At 46.0% G+C, this 17105-nt stretch overlaps 1 protein-coding gene across 1 annotated transcript in view; it reads left to right on the forward strand.

Moving 5' to 3' along the window:
* The first annotated feature begins 2145 nt into the window (after window positions 1–2145).
* HS3ST1 (heparan sulfate-glucosamine 3-sulfotransferase 1) overlaps window positions 2146–17105 on the forward strand; it is a 30769-nt gene continuing 15809 nt past the window's right edge. The window contains exons 1-2 of the mRNA XM_060147349.1: window positions 2146–2405; window positions 3019–3128. The gene's annotated coding sequence lies outside the window, so the exon portion shown is untranslated. The remainder of the gene's footprint in view (window positions 2406–3018; window positions 3129–17105) is intronic.

Genomic DNA, 17105 nt, shown 5'->3' on the forward strand with positions numbered 1-17105 from the left:
ATCCATTCTTACACTGATAGCTTTGAAATGGAAAAACGGAACCACATCTGACCTAAACCCTGACTCCTTCAGGGAAGTTCAGTTTACAATCTTTTTTGAGAGTATACTATGTTTCAGACACCATGCAAGGTTCTGGAAGAGATAACTAAATTGTACTCCCCATGTTCAAAGCACTTCTAATCTAGTGGGGAAGACAGATCTCTAAGCAGATATTTTCAGTACAGTGTTTGTGTTGTTATAGCAGAGCTGAGTTCTGGTGATACATAAACACCTGGATAGAAAACCTAACTCAGGCCCAGAAGAGGTCAGGGAAGGTTGTTCAGGAGAAATGACAAATGTTTTGGCAAAGACAACAATGCTAAATAACAAAATAACCAATTAACTCTTTCTTAGTTATCTAAGCACAAGAATACTCACCATCGATCAGTGAATGTTGGCTAAAATCAAAAATTGAAAGAAGCTAAAATTCCAGTCCTTAAACTCTTGCCAGTTGCCAGATCTGCCTTGAGTCACTTGGTGCAAGTGAAGCTTGTAACAGAGACTCAAGGCTGGGGCCTGAGGTTCTAGTTCCTTTTTTGGACTTGTAGTGGGGAACTAAGCAGATCAGTTCACCCGACTTTGGCTCCCAGGGTGCAAATGGAATCACTGCCAGCCTCCCTTCACATCTTACAAATGAGTTGTGAAATTCGGACTATGGGCACAAAATCACTTTGAACTCTTAAGGAAAAGTAATCATGCCAACTTAGTACATCAAAGCCGCTCCCTATTTCGAAGAACTCATGGTCTGTGCAGGGCTTAGCCTCTGGTAGGAGCTTAAGGACACCAGTAATTGGCAAGGGTATATCTTAAACTACCACTTGACCCACACAGCCTCATATGTGATTTTACACGGCTTCATAGAATAGGGGGAAAAAAGCACTTCTTTTAAAGCTAATGTAAATTTGAACGTTAAGGCTTTTCAAAGTGGGGCTTTCAACTGACTTTGCTTTTTCCAGTTTTACTGAGAACTAATTGACATACATCATTGTATAAGTTTGACATACATCACTGTGTAAGTTGAAGGCACACAGCCTGATGGTTTGATTTACATATATTGTGAAATGATTACGACAATAGGTTCAGCTAACATCCATTTTCTCATATACACACGATAAAAAGTAAGGAAAGAAGAAACAAATGAAAGAAAAAATTCACTTTGTGATGAGAACTCTTAGGATTTACTCTATTTGCAACTTTCCTATGTGCCATACAGCAGTGTTAATTAACTATGGTCATTATGTTGTACATTATACCTCTGGTACTTATTTATCTTATAACTGGAAGTTTGTACTTTTTGACCACCTTCCTCCAATCTCAGCCCCTAACCACAAGTCTGATTAAAGTGACTTTTTAAAACATATATATATATATTTTTTTCTTTTTTCTTTTCCTCTTTTTTTTTTTCAACCTAAAATAGGCATGTCAAAATTAGTCTGGCTCAAAGAAGTAACCAGGGTCATTAAAACCCCTAAAAGCTTATTTTCCAAAATAAGACTTGGCCTTGGCCTCCCAGATGCTACTAGCTTTATTAGACAGCAAGATAAAGTTGGTCATTATCTTGTTTTCTATTGTACAAGGGCACTGGGTAACAGTACGTGAGAAAGGGGTCAATTTCCTACAGCATTAATTACTTAGATGGGAGAGTATTTTTAATCTAAGCAAAGTTAATGAAAGATTTTTTTAAACTTAAAGGACAAATTCGAATTCTTCCAAGTATTTATCTTCCAATATTTAAGATATGGAAGAGCTGCTGAAATTTCATATAAAATAAATTACTTTGACGCTCACCTGGTATTTTTCTTTTTTTCTTTCCTTCTTTTTTCTCTTTTTCTTTCTTTTTTTTTTTTTTTTTACGTGTTTGCTGATCTGCCTTTGAGGGCGACTTGCTTTGGCTCGGCTAGGCAGGAAGCCCAGCTTCCCCAAGGAGATTCCAACTCCAGGCCCCTGGAAACCTTAAATCTGAAATTGAACTGAAGGCTGGTCTAGTTCTCACACAAAACTTCCCAGCCACAGGAACGCGGGGTAGGGGGCAGGGAGACCTGCTTAATTTCAGAGCTGACATTTGCAATCCTGGTGCACTAGCAAAGGCAGAGCTGAACGCTCTGCGCTCCCCTGGTGAACCGGCATCGGCTCGCGGACGCGAAACCGAAGCTGGAGGGCGTGTTCATGGCGACACGGAGCGCTTGGGAGCCGGCTGCTCGCGCTGATCCCGGCCCGGGGTGCCCAGCCACTGGCGTCCCGGTTGGGCTGCGGTGTGTGAGGATGGCTCACCCTACTTCCTGGGCGGCGCGGGGAGCACCGACGCCTAAAGAGGGCACCTGCCGGGAAGGAAACCGGCCGTGCTGACGCACGTGGGAGGAGTGCAGGTATCGGGGACCTTGCAAGGCTGGAAAGTGGAGGAAGAGATGGGCTCGGGGTTCGGACCTACCTTTCCCTAGCAAGAGTGACGGAGTAGACAGGACTTCCCAGGTTTGCAGTGACGGCAGAGTCACCCAACCCACAACAGACCCCTTCCTCCCGGTAGCGCTGGTCCCTCCCCAACCCCCCATCCCCACCCCCCAGCCTCCCCAACCCCCCATCCCCACCCCCCAGCCTCCCGGGACTAAAACCCGAGGAACTGCCGTGTCAGGTGGGCGGGACTGACTTTCAATACCTATCGGCGGGAGTCCTCAGCCCAGCCCCGCCGCCGCGAGCGCTAAGTAGCTAGCCGGTCACCGAGCGGACCCGACTCGGGGCAGCACCGGCGCGGGCCGGGCAGCAGTGGGCGCTCGCGATCCTCCTCTGCCCAACGCGCTCTCCCTCAGCGCCCGCCTCCTCCGTCCCCTCCTCCCTCTCCTGCCCCTCCTCCTGCCCCTCCCCTCCTCGGGTCTGATAACCTAGCCTCGCGCCTGCAAAGTCCCCGGCTCGCGGGCAGCCACGAACCTCCGCCACTGCCTGGTCTCAGTGGGTGCCTGCGCCCGTGCCTCACCGCCTGCCCAGGTCGTCTCGAGGCTCGCTCCGCCGGCCGCCGGTGCTCCACGGCGCTGCCCATGGCCAAGCCCGAGAGCCGACTTCGGGCGCCAGACCTGCTGGAAGGTGGCGCGGCTCAGGTGAGTGACGAGCGCGCGAGGCGAGGGCCGTCAGTCTGGGGAGTGGCAAGACGAGGGGCCGTCGAGGTGCCCTGACCTGGCAGCCCGGACTTAGGGCAAGAGCAGAGCCCAAGGTGAGTTGAGGCTGGAGCAAGTGGAGTGTACATTGGGGGAAAAAGGAAGGAGAGGCCAGAGGTTTTCCCATCCTCCTAACCTCCTGACTTGGTCCCTCAGCTGTGCAAGTCTTCAAGGACTGGTTTTTACAGGCAGGTATCCGGGTTTCTGATTTGGTGAATTGGATTCTTTTTTTTCCCTTACCCCCTAGCAGAGTCAGGAGGTTCGCTCCTGCCCGAGGCTTCTCTCTAGGACCGACCGTGAGGGATAGCAGGAGCTCAAAGCGCAGCGGAGCCCGGGTACCACTCTGGCTGAGAACTTGGGGCGCGGATACAGTCAGCAAAAAGTCTGTTGAGGGAGCATCCAGGGTGGGGAAACCTTGGTCTGGTTTGCTTTTGGAGCGGAGCAGAGATGGGGCATTTCCCGAGGGGCGGGGATGCTCGGGAGGAGAGAGATCGAGGCGACAGACAGTAAGTACCCTTTTCCCCTAATGCCAATTATGCACGGTTCTGATTTTTCGTGTTACTTTCTACTCTTTTTTTTTTCCCCTGCATCTGTTTCTATTTCGAGCACCTTGGATGGTGACGGCAGATGAAGGTGAGGGGAGGAGGGGCGCCAACCTGCGGTGGGAACGCGTAGAACCCGGCTCAGAACCAGGGGCACACTCACGGAGCCTGGTGTCTCCAGGTGCGCCCTCCGAGCCAGGCGGCCGACTGCGCGCTGCTCACCCTTCTGGCCCCTGCCTGTGCCGGGAGCCGGAGGGCCGCTTCCTGAGCTGGCAAAAAAAATGGGATGGAGAAGCGAGCGGGGGCAAGAGCTGGGATGCATGGTGCGGGGTGTGAGGTGTGCTCTGCTCCGCGGACGTTTGCCGGCTCTGTGAGTCTTCCGTCTCATCCCCTCCGCCGGGCGGGAGTCCACGCTTCCTCGCACTCCCGGGCCCCTCTCTCGGGAGGGGATTTTATCCCTCTTCCTCCGCCCTCCACTTTGCAGGACCAGTTGTATCCGTTCCTTGTCTTGCGCGAGTCTCGCTCCTCCCCACACCGTTGTCCGCCGGCTATTTTTATCCACTACTTGTACAGAGATGCTTTTGAGGGGATTCTAGGGAGGAGACTCCAAATCTACTGCCTTCTCGCTGCGCTCCCCGAAGCGGTCCCCTGCTAGCAGGGAGCAGCCAAGGGATGAGGATGGAGTGCGCCCACTTCTTCTGCAGCCTGAGCTCTCGAAGCCCCGGCACCACCGGCTCGGCTGCTCCGCCCGCCGCTTGCTGCGGGAGCCGATCCCCGGAGAGTTCCTTAGGGCCTGGGCGCAGGTGCTTGACCAACTTTCGTGGCCACAGCCCTTTTACACGCAGGATCCTTTGGGTCCTACACGGGCGTTCTCGCCTTGCCTCAAAATCTTACCTTATTTTGTTGAAATGTAATTACCAACTTCCACTCAAGTGTTAATTTCAGGAATTTCATGTTTAAAAAAAAGGAAGGGGAGATAACCCAACTTCTGCCTCTCTGCATTTCTAAATGGGTTTCTAAAACCCAACGCCCCTCCTTTGGCGTTCGGAATTACTGTTGCCTTTTGCTTTCTCAGTAACGATTGGGTGCGATTCGAATAAGCGTGACCCAGTGAAATCTCAGGAGATGGACGCTTCTGCTACAAATCCCCGCGTTACTCTTTGTGTTTCCAGTGCTTAGATTTTTTTTCTTTTTTCCCTCCCATAGGATTGCACAAATAATATTGAAATGGACCGTTGTGTTACATAAGGTTTCTCCAGCGCTAGGCAGGGAAAGATAAGCTTCCCAAGGAGCTTTTCAGGGCTTCAGTGGGTCCTTTCTAACTCTTTCAGCCGAGTTTGACTGGGATCAGCAACTTCGTGACTAAGCACTCTTAAGTCGAAGCAGTTAATTACGGAGGTAACATCCAGTGAAGATCCCTTATGGAGGCATCTTGAGTGGTGTTTCCCGGCTAGAGATCCAGGCTGAAGCTGCGGGCTGTTCAGGGCACCGTAGCTTTAATATGGGAAATTCTTTGCTTGGGAAACTGGTGAGAAAGTGCTACCTTGAACTTGCAAAGGGCATCAGGAAAAACCCATGGTTCTCAGCTGTGTTGTGCTTTGTGTGAAATTTCAAGTCCTCCACTTTGTAGATTTTCAGGAACCCTTGGACTCCACAATATAATTGGGGATGCACTTTTGTTGTGAAAAGAAGAAATCCTCTTACTGGAAAAGTCTGGAGTGCTCCTTGAAGGGAAACACAAAGTGGAAGCTTTTCTTATCTTGAACTAAAATTTGATGGCGAATAGAAAGGGGCTAGGGAGGTGGACTGGCTGATGTAAAATTGCTTGATGGGTAAACAGTGCCTTTCCCAGAACAGGGCATCTACCCAGGGTGGCCCATACCCACAGGGAGTACAGAGTCATTTTCTCTCTATTGAGGACAGTTTGGAGAGAGGGACAGTAAAAGGTAGTGATGTCCTGATGGAACTGAGCCTGTATTCAGGGTCACAGCTGAGAATCCAGGTTCCAGGGCATGCTTCTAAGCCAGGGTCCTTGTGTGAGAGAGAGTCTTGGAGGAGTAAAGGCCTGTGTAAAGGAGTAGAGGCAACTTTGGGGAGTAGCAACTTTCTAACTGCTCTGTGGGAAATGCAGTAACTTTCCAGCTGGTGTTGGAAAAGATCTGGGTTTTTCCCCATCACTTTGATGTAAGTATCTTCCTTCAACCTCACTAATGACCCAGTGCTTCTTAGCAAGGCCAACATTTTCCAGTGGGGAATGGCAAGAGTGCTAGCTGAATTTGGAGCCAGCTTCTTGCCCCAGGACCCTAAGCAAATTATTTTTTAATCTCTGAGCCTCAGATTTTACCTCTGCAAAATAGAGACTGAAAGATTAAAAGTGAGAAATGTATGTGAAGAGCATTTGGGCAGTTCTCAAACACCGGTGAAAAATGTACAAGGTTACTTAATATGCTTTTCCTGCCAATTTCATTTGGTCTATTTTAATGCTAAATTTTATTATAGTTTGTGAATGTCTGTGTGAATTACATATGCTAAACTTTAAATGAGGGAGAGGATTCCATATAATGGACCAGTATCTTCTTGTGATTATGCCACCTGAAATTCACCAGCATCAGGGCTCCTGGCTTTTGAGAACTATTAGTTTCTTGTTTGTAGAACCAGAGTTAAATTTCTGAGTGTTTTTTGGTTTTTTTAGCTTAATGCATTTCATATGTCTTCAGGAAATATATGTTTCAGGAAGGGCCCTTATATTGATTAACCAAAAAAGGAGGAACTTGCAGATGAGTGTATCAGTTTCAGGAGATGACCTGGGTTTCCCTTGTCTACCTCTGTCATCAACATAAAGTGTCTCTCTATTGCATTTTGGTGTTCAAAAGTTGTCCTCAGGACCTAGCTAAGTGGCTAATACATGCTCGATAAGTTTTTTGTTGTTGTTGTTTTTTGCGGTATGCGGGCCTCTCACTGTTGTGGCCTCTCCCGTTGTGGAGCAGAGGCTCCGGATGCACGGGCTCAGCGGCCATGGCTCACGGGCCCAGCCGCTCTGCGGCATGGGGGATCTTCCCAGACCGGGGCATGAACCCGTGTCCCCTGCATCGGCAGGCGGACTCTCGACCACTGCGCCACCAGGGAAGCCCTGGATAAGTATTTTTGAAGTGAGTGAATGAACGATTGAACTGAATCTTCACAAGCAACCCCATGCTGTACACAGGCAGATGGCATCATTTCTGTTTTAAAGATTTGGAATCTGCTGATTAGAAAAGTTAATTAATTTTCTGAGGGTACAGAGGATTCCAGATTGGAGTTCAGGTCTGTCCTCATTCCATTCCTCTGTACTGCCTGTGTTGCCCTCCCTCTCCCATCACCACTTAAAATCTCCTCCTAATCCATAGTGGACTTCTGCATTTTGGAAGGTTCCCAGCAACCAAACACCCTTCTTATTCAGGGGGTACCACCCTCCCCTCATGGAGGGACTTTTCCATGGTGGGGTGGGGCTCTTCCTTTGTGTCCACATCTCCGGGCCTTGAACTGGGGCTCAGCTGGATGATTCCACCTGAGACTTGGAATCTCGAGGGACTAACTAAGGGACAAAAGGACAATTGAGCATTTATTTATGACCGTGGGTCATGAACCAAGTGGTGTCAGCAGCAGCCTCAATGTCACAGGATGTCCCAGGGATGCCATTCCTATGTCATTATCCTGACGGTCCCTGGTGCCAGGTTCCCTCCATTCCTTTTCATTTCCAAGCCTGGCTTTTCAGCTTCTCATTAATTCCTAGAGGTAACTCATAGTCTTCAAGTAAATTCTTTCTCTGTTTGATTTAGCCAGAATTGTAACCAGCTGATGCACAGCCGTTCACAGTTTGTCTTCAGGCCTGCCTCTGGCATGAAGCATTCTCAGCTTCCTCTACCCACAGGGAATTAAGCTCATAGCTTTTTCAGGCCGTTAGAATAATATTTACTGGGCCATAGTTTGTCGGTTGTTATGTGATACCACCAGAGTTCTAGAAAAATGAATATATTATTCTTCCAAGAAATAGCGTAAACATAACGGAAATAGATCCCAGGGGACATCTTTTCTTTTCTTTCTTTCTTTTTTTTTTTTTCATGTTACATGCTTTTTGGTAACTTTCCAGCAGGGGTCGCTCACTCAAATGCCTTCAGCAGCCAGGCAAGGAATAGCCTGAGCAAAACAGGCCTGGGAACAATCAGGGTAAGGGGGGTGGGGGGCTGCAGCTCTGACCCAACACACAAGTTGGGACCTCAGGCCCTGTCTTGCCACATCTGTTTTTTTTTTCTTTTTTCCAAGATAGGCTGCAAGTTCACAATTTTATGTAGAATCTACTGACTTTTAAGTACCAGCCGCTAATTCAAAGCAATTCTACAGGTAGGCCTCCTCATCTATATCCCACAGGCCTCCAATTTACGGCCTCTGGGTTCTGGGAATAGAAAAGAAATTGGTTGGAATATGAGGCTAAGTAAAATCAGTTCTTGGGAGTATTGAGGCAAGGATATGTTGGGAGTGTAGTGTAGACAGTGCTCCAGTGAGTTAAATTTCATGTCTACAGAATTTGTGTTTGCGGTATTCCTTTTCCTTGTCCTGTAAGCAGTTACACCAATTGCATTTATCCCTTTAACATATGTTTACTGAGTTCCAGTCATGTACCAAGAGTTGTTCTTCTCATTGGTGACACAGTAGGGAATAAAACAGAGGGAAAGCCTTGCCCTTCTACTTGTCTTCTAGTGGAAGAGACAGGTAAAAGCAAGATGGGTAAGGACAATCTATCCTAGATTAGATCGAGATGTGCTAAGAATAAAAATAAATCAGAGGAAGTGTCAGGGTGCTGGGGTAAAACCTGCGGCAGGCGGGGCAGGAATCTCCAAGTTCAGTCTCTGACTCAGCATAACCAAAGTCAGCTTTCACTGTTGGAAATAAAAGATTTTGGGGTGTGGGAATTTGGACCCTGGATTATATTCTGGGAGTGGCTATTGTGGGTAAACCCCTAATAACAGACTGTTATCTTAATTTTAATGAAATCAACTATTGAGCCCATTCATTGAGTGTCTAGCAGGTGCCAGGCGCTGGATTAGGTGCTAGAATCCACTAACAGACAAAACCAATCAAGGGACAGTCCTCAAGGAAATTGTAGACCAGCATGGAAGACATGAATAAATGATAGCAAAAGAGTAGATGGCGAAAGTGAGCAAGGAGTGTGGAAAGGGTGTCATAACTATTGAGTTTTGACATTCGGAATGCTGGCATTCAGCATCTTTTTAATGGAGCATCTGATATGTGTCAGGAACAGTTTAGGTCTGTGCTTCTCAACCTATTTGAATCCTGGACCCCATCATCAGTGAAGATTTTTTTAAAGCTTTTTTTACTTGGCCATGACATTTTGTGTGATTACCAAATTTCATTTTGTGTCAAGAAAACAAAGTATTTAAAAAATCCGTTCTAAGTGTGAAATGTACTTATGATTTTTGAAACTCTAGTACACCCTCTCCCCAGTCAGCCCAGCCATTGATAGTGACTGTTGTTGCCAGGGAAGTTGTGCAGAAAATTAAAGAAAATAGTTCTTGTTCTTGAGGAACTGACAGTTTAGTATGGTAGTCAGATAAATTAGCAATTTTTTTTTTTTTTGCGTATGAGCTGAGAAATGCATCCTGTTTGAGCCTTTGCCTGTGTCATCAGGTAAGCCTGTCCTTGAGAACACCTTCTTTACAATCACCCTATTTATTTCTTTCATTGCAGTACTCGCTCCCACAGCATGGTTTTGTAGCCATAATGTTTATCTGGAGTCCTCTCATTACTTCATTGGTTCACTTGCTCACTATCTCTCACGCCCCCATCAGAATATGCACCCTGTGTGAGCAGGCATCTGGAGGTACAGGCTTGTTTCTCCCACCAGCTTCCAGAACAGTGTGTCTGGTTCCAAGTAGTTGCTCAGAAAAGAAACAAGAGGCAACCTTTCTGCCTGGGGGAATTAGGAAAGGCTTCATGGGGGAAAGAGAAAGGCTTGCAGAGAAAAGCCAACGAACGATGATGATACAAGATAATCAAAATATGGCCCCAAGCCCTAGGTGCGATCTCATTTGTCAGTTTTAGGGATTCCTAGTGTGGTCAGCCCAGGTGAAGAGCTGACATGCTAAATACAAACCCTTCCCTGATTAGATCCTGGCAGCTCCAAAGCACTCTGGCATGAAAAGAATGAAAATGATTTAAAAAGACTGAAAAAACTGGAAAAAGAGAGAAAAGAGTGAAAATGATAATTCTTTACTTCCATCTAGTACGTTAATACCCACTGTCTCCTTTTTCTTCTGTACCCAGTCCTTCAAGGCAGACAGGGAGCTCTTAGCATCTTCATTTTGTATTTAAGGAAACCAAGGTCCAGGAGTGAAGCGACTTTTCTTAGATCCTCAGAACGAAGGCGGCAGACCCTGGATCCAGGGCTGTGCTTCTCCGCCTGCAGTGAGCAGATCGCTCAAGGTGGAGACTGGTTAAATCCCTGGAGGACTGAGTTTTCTATAAGCGAAGAAATATATTTAGATTTCAAACATTCACGTCTCCTTTGATTCGTTAAGAACTTCCATTTCAGCACTTTCTGAGATGTGTTTTGTGTCTTGTTGAATTTCCCCTAGAATTCTGCAGATTAGGTACACCCTGCAATAGGGTTGCTTTATGTAAATGTCTTCACTCTTTAGTTTAGGAGAGTAAATCAGAGTCCTGCATCAGCAGTTAAAATACAGTGGGAGAAAGGTGATTGCAGATGCAGCTGAAATGAAAAGGCATGCTCTTTTAGCTGTGCTCAGAAAAATACATACGCAAGTGGCATGGAGTGAAAGCAGGCTGGCACTGTCTCTGGAAAACTCACTTGCACTTGATGTAAATTACGTCTTCAACCAGATTTTTCCCAGTGTCCCGGACAGGAAGGACAGAAAAGGTGTCAATTACAGATTTCTGGGATTAGATTTCGGAGTTATTCTTGAGGTGGAAACAGCATGGCTTTTGAAGTCATGTCTGTTGGCATTTCTGATTCCCCTCCTTACTGATTGTATCACCCTGAGAAAAAGACAGTTTTTCTGGGTCTCAGATTTTTCAACATTCTAATGAGGATTAAAAGAGATTGCCCATATCAAATGCCTAGTGTAATGCTCAAGAAAACTTATATTCATCTTATGCAGAGTTGCCCGATTTAACAAATAAAAATACAGGACACCCAGTTAAATTTTAATAAATAGCATATACTGTTTTAGTATAGGTATATCCCAGATACTCAATATTAAGACATGATTGATTGTTTTTTCTGAAATTTAAATTTAACCGGAAGTCCTATATTTTATTAAGCATCTCTATTCTTGCAGTGACAGTTCTGGATAATGCCTTTGGTGAAAGTTCCAGAGCTGTAGACAGTTACAGAGGGGGGAATACAGTAATTTGGAGGTGAAATGACTTAGCCAGGGTTCCAAGGAGAGCAGGAAGGGCTGTTTTCTATGATGAAGGGCTGTTTTCTCTGATGAGCTTAGCAACAGATTAAACCAAGACAAGCTTACTTGTTTGCTAAAAGAAGCAGAAGAATTGTGGACAAGTCAGATCTCTGAGTGCCTTTAATAAGTTAGTCAGATATCTCCCATGCGTGCACCAGATTATTCCCAATACCCTTTGGGAAGAAGGTATTTTAATCCCGTGAGGCTACCAGGGGAGCATTCAGTCCGCTAACGCAGCACATGATTCAACAATATTGCTCCGAGCTCATTTACCGCACAGGGCTGGAGTTGGAACTACGAGGCACACACAAGGGTTCCACTGAGTACACTGAAGGAATACTTTGTGCTTTGAAAACTCACACCTGCAATGTCTCCCTCGTCTGATGAATCCAAAGCTCATAAAACAGTGAGAGGGCCTTTCAGACCCGCTCCTCCCAAGTAGATGAACTCAGGTTATGAATTGAGTCTGAGATCTCCCCAGGACTGCTAGAATATGTTGTTCTGAGGATGGCCATGAAAATGTGTTTCCATTTCAAGTAATAACCTGCTGGGGAATTCAATAAGCAAGACTTTGGCTGCCGGTAGACTTTTCCCAAGCAGAATTTAATGCTTTCTTCTATAGTGAGATACTGCTCATGCCAAAATAATCAGTTTCTGTTGCAGCTTATATTACTAACTCCTCATTTAACCTGAGCTGCTTACTAGCATTATGTTTATATGGAATATGGACCAGAAAGAAGGCAAAGCGGCATGGTGGTGAGGATGCAGCCTTAATCAGCCAGAGAGATCTGGTTAGATCTACTTTGCTACTTCTCAGTCATGCAGTAGGAGGTGTTACTTCCCCTCCCTAAGCCTCAGTCTCCACATCTTCAAATTGGGCACAATTAAAATTATAGCAGAGGATTGCTTAGTGCGCATTAAACCAAATAAGTAGTATCAAGCATTTACATGGTGCCCGGCTCATAGTCATCTTTTTAAAAAATGTTATTAATAAGACGACAAAAGAAAGCAGTGTAGACCTTGAGATTGCAAACTCAATGTCATGTCACAGAGACCATGGACTGAATCTCGTGCATCATACTCATGGGAGATTCTCTGAGTCTTTTGCCCTTTGTTTCTTTAGTCTTTATTTATATAATCCATACAGATCTTATTATTTCATTTTCTGGGCCAATAGCTTAGAAGCAGTAATGTAGAAAAGCTTTTACTGTTAGGGGAAGACACAAAGTACAGAGAGTGAAAGGGAGGGAGGAAGAACCTGGGGAAGAGGGAGGGAAGAGAAGAGAAGGGAGAGAAGCAGGGCAGAAAAGGAATGTAAGAAGACAGAGGATTTGAAGCCCAGGGAAGTGCAGTGACATCTTGTAACAATAAGTCCCTGGTTAAATCCTATCCCGATGCAGTCATTTAAGTAAATGCCACTCCCTCTCCCTCTCCCAAGGCTTCTCAGGACCCCAACTTAATACTTATGACCTTGAGGGAAGGACTGCAAGAACTGTAATGGTGAAACTGGAAAGAGTGTGGAACGTGATGGAAATAGAGAAAATGGAACCTTTCCCCCTGCTCTGTAACAGCATAAAGTCCCAGATGACAACTGAACACAAGGGAACCCAGTGACATTGTGTGGAGGACACAGCCACCGTGCCCATCTTGGTCCTCCTCTTGCTGCGAGAGGTGGGTCTGTTATTTTGGGTTTAGTTTTACATTTCCATTCATTAAACATGGACTCTTATTAGAGAGAGTTTCAGTGTGGCATCTCTCCTGCCCCTATTTCTCCCTGTGAAATGGTTCCCTCCCTTTTGATCTTTAAGCACTTTCCACACCACACATCAGAGGAACTGACCTTTTCCGGGGGGACAGGTCGGTCCTCCTCAGTTGTTCAGCAAGCTGGGAGCATCCTCGGGGCCAGAGCACTTTGGAGGTCACGAAAAAGAACTGCCCCTGCTCCAAAAGGTAGTGTATTATCTGAGGTGTTTGACATTGGGAAAAATGATCTTGTTTTTCCCAACCTTGGTTGCCTTGTTAAATGGAATTACACTTCATGGACCTTTTGTTGCTAGAATCACATTTAATAACATATGTGAAACATTGATTTGAGAGTCTGGACCAAGGAAGTGTGTATAATGCCGCACTTAGTAGTGATCATTAGCTTTTCTTGCTGGTAAGCCTGATTTTGTGTGAAAAGCAGATCAAGAATGTTATTAAGACTCTAGCTGTGTATTGCCTTCCAGGTCACCTCCCACTTCTGCTGATCTCTGTCTAGGTGGTGAGAAGCCCATGGTGGCCCCAGCAGCCTCCCTCATCCCTTTGCTCTAACGTAGGAAGGGAGCAAGTTTGGGGAACTCTTTTAATTGGGGAAGGAAACCTTTCTCAAAAGCCTGCAGAAGATTCCCCGGTAGGTCCCATTAGCCACAGGCTAGAATTACAGAAGGAGAAACTAAGGCACAGACATTTGAAACTGTGGAAGAGGCCAATTAATCGAATACGGTCATCCCAAATTGATCCCTCTTGCCTTTGAGCAACTGTTACATTTATGTTTGTATCTTGCAATGGGCTATGGACCCTGCTCTGCTTCATAACATCTTTTATTTCTGTCTTCGGCTGAAATACAAATCTTGTATTCTCCTGGTTATGCTTTTCCTTCCCTCCCCAGCTCCATAACTTTTACAACCATTTGCATCTGCAGTATTTCTCTATGTTAATTTCTCCAGCCCTGATCCGAACAATCTTTGCAAAACACAACTATAATCAGGTCCCTGCCCTGTGCCTTGATGAATAATGTCCCATGGATCACCGTGATTTACAGTATTAGTGTTTGAGTGCAGGACACTTAAACATAGATGAGATCTCGGCTCAGCCATGTTGCTACATCACGATATCCCTCTGGGCAAGGTCATCGTCTCTCTAAACCTCACATATTCTGTGATTTTTAATTATGGATTTTTTCATACACTTATTTAATGTTTAATCTGTTCCAGTAGATTAAATCATAGGAGGATGGAGGCTACAACCCTGGAACAATTCTGAACCAATGCCTGGTAGGCAGTTGGCACCCAGGAAATAACTGTTGACTAAAAAAACCTAAGAACCCAATATATTCTGTTTTTAATTCTGATTTGTCAGGATTAAATGTGGTGGTACATAGGGAACACTTAATGCCCAGAGTGGGTGCTCAAAACCTAGTTTTTCTTTTGCTGTTTTGTTTTTTTTTTTAAATATAATTATAAGTAATGATGCAATTCAAATCCTGCAGCATGGCATTCACATTCTAATCTTTCAAGCCTCGTCCCTCACCATCCTCTTTTCTGACACACACCTTGTGTTCTGACCACAGGACTGCCCATTGTTTCCCCAGATAAATCAGGAATGTGGACATTCCACCCTTTGCCCATGCTGTTCCCTCTGACAGCCTCCCCCCTTTTTTTTTAATTAATTTATTTATTTATTTTTGGCTGTGTTGGGTCTTCGTTGCTGCGCACGTTGCTGTTGCTTTTTGGGCTTTCTCTAGTTGTGGCAAGCAGGGGCTACTCTTGGTTGCGGTGCACGGGCTTCTCTTTGCGGTGGCTTCTCTTATTGCGGAGCATGATCTCTAGGCACGTGGGCTTTAGTAGTTGTGGCACATGGGCTCAGTAGCTGTGGCTTGCGGGCTCTAGAGCGCAGGCTTAGTAGTAGTGGCACATGGGCTTAGTTGCTCCGTGGCATGTGGGATCTTCCCGGACCGGGGCTCGAACCCATGTCCCCTGCATTGGCAGGCGGATTCTTAACCACCGTGCCAGCAGGGAAGCCCTTCGCCCTGTTTTATTAGCTCCAGACTGTCCTTCCCTTAGGTCTGTCCTGGATGCTCTCCAACCACCACACCCCCCAGCTCCATCCATAATAAATAACGTGCATGTGGCAGTTGCATGTGGCAGCTCTGCGGCTCTCTCTCTTCCAGGCACAGAGTAGGGTTGCATTTTTCCTATCTGAAGATTAGATGGCCTTGTGACTTGCTGTGGGCAGTGAAAGCAAGAGGAAGTGAAGTGTCACTTCCTGGAGCTTGAAGGGCCAGCTGAGGTTCTGTGCATTTTCTCCCCACTCTGGCGTGATGGCCTGCACTGTCTTTCTAGGTCTCTGAGAGCCTCAAGGCAGAGTCCTGCCACCGACCTGAGTGGGACAAGCTGCCGAGGGAGGAGGCACTGAGATGTGGGGTCGATTCTCAGTTCTCCTGGCTCCTTCTGGCGCCGTGACGTTGCTGTGATTGCTGTGGGCTTCACCGCATCCCTCAGGAAACAGCTGCCCCCAGAGAGCAGGATAAACCACTGCTCTTAGAGCTTTGCACCCGCTCCCACCTGCTCCCTGATCTCAGTGCAGGATTGCTCAACAGAATGTACCACTGGGAAGTGAAAGTACCGTTATCGTAAACAGAAACATCAGTCTTTGAGAGAAGCCTGATGTTTTAGTTCAGATTTTTTGAGCTCATGTGGGCAGCTGTCCTTAGTGACCCACCAAGGAATGAAAGTGACCCCAGAAAATGTCCTCTGGGTAAAGTCAGTGCCACCCGGCTCTCTGTCCTTTCCCGAGCCCTCTCACTGCAGGCAGCCCTGTGTGCATAAGCCTTCCCCTAGCCTGGGAGGCCCCTGTCCCAGGGAAGGCTCTACACTGTTTACTCTTGAAAGTGGAGCCGGCCTTGGCCTTGCTCTGATCCCAGCCACGCTTCCTCCATCACACAAATTCCAGCAGATGCAGCAGAAGGGCTCGGGGTTGGCATGGAGCCATTAGCGAGGATTCTGATTACACAAGCCACCGGGCCCTGCTGATTTAAACAATCGCGTGTGTTCAGAATTGCCTTCACCTGCCGCCTTTTCTTACTTAAATAGTTCTTTACGGTCCTCTGCAAAGATGGTTCAAAGGGTAATTATCTCATAATTGTTGTCCTTTAAAAACATTAGATTGAGCCACTTGGTGCTTTTCATTCTGCTGTTTTCTTTGCCATCTATCTCTCTCTGCATAGCTCTCAATACTCAAAATTTTCCACTTTTTCTGAAGAATGCTTTTCCTTGTCAATTTTTGGAATGTTGCAATTCCTTTCTTACGACAATTATTTAGCAGCCTAGTTGTTATAAAAATCTGAATTTTAATTGCTATTATTGTCCTTTTATTTTTCTCTTCAAGCTAATTCATCATACTACTGTTGATTGAACTAATTTTATTGAACTCCTATGTATTGAGGGTCTAACCCTGTGTCAGGTGGACTGAGGTATTTTTCTGCAATATCTCATTTAATTCTTACAGCCACTCAACATGGTAGGAAGCATACCCTATCTTTGGATGGGAAATAATAAGACCCAGGGAGGCATGTAGCTTTTCCGTGATCAAATAACTAAGCCAGGATTTAAACTCCGGCAGATATCAACTCACTTGCTTTGATCTTCCCACACCGTTCTATTTATTTCTCTATTTTTCTGTTTATATACTTTACCCTGGATGTCAGTTAAAAGCGTTGAGCTTGGTTTTTGTCCTCATCAGACCTCTGAATGTTTCTTGGGTATTTTTTCATGAAGCATGTCACAAACTTCCTCTTCCTGGCCTCCTTTAAGTTGCTAAAATTGTGTCTACCACAGAGCTTCTTCCATCTCATTGGGCTGTAAGTACATATTTCCACATCCATCTTTCCCCTTCCACAGTGGTCTCCTGGAGGCTGAGGGGGGACCTGTCTCCTTCCTGTATCCCTGGCCAATGCCTGGAAGGGACCTGCCCTCAGGAGGCCTGGTGTCTGTGTCCTGAGCAAATCACATAGACTCCTGGGTGGTGTCTGAGGGAAGAAGGAGAGTAATATGTGTAAGAAGAAATCTTCTTGAAATCTAATTTAGTGACTCACACTAAATGTCTTTCTTCCTATGACTCTAAACATTTGGAGGAGACTT

Source organism: Lagenorhynchus albirostris, chromosome 4 (genome assembly GCF_949774975.1).
Source record: "Lagenorhynchus albirostris chromosome 4, mLagAlb1.1, whole genome shotgun sequence".
Classification (NCBI taxonomy): domain Eukaryota; kingdom Metazoa; phylum Chordata; class Mammalia; order Artiodactyla; family Delphinidae; genus Lagenorhynchus; species Lagenorhynchus albirostris.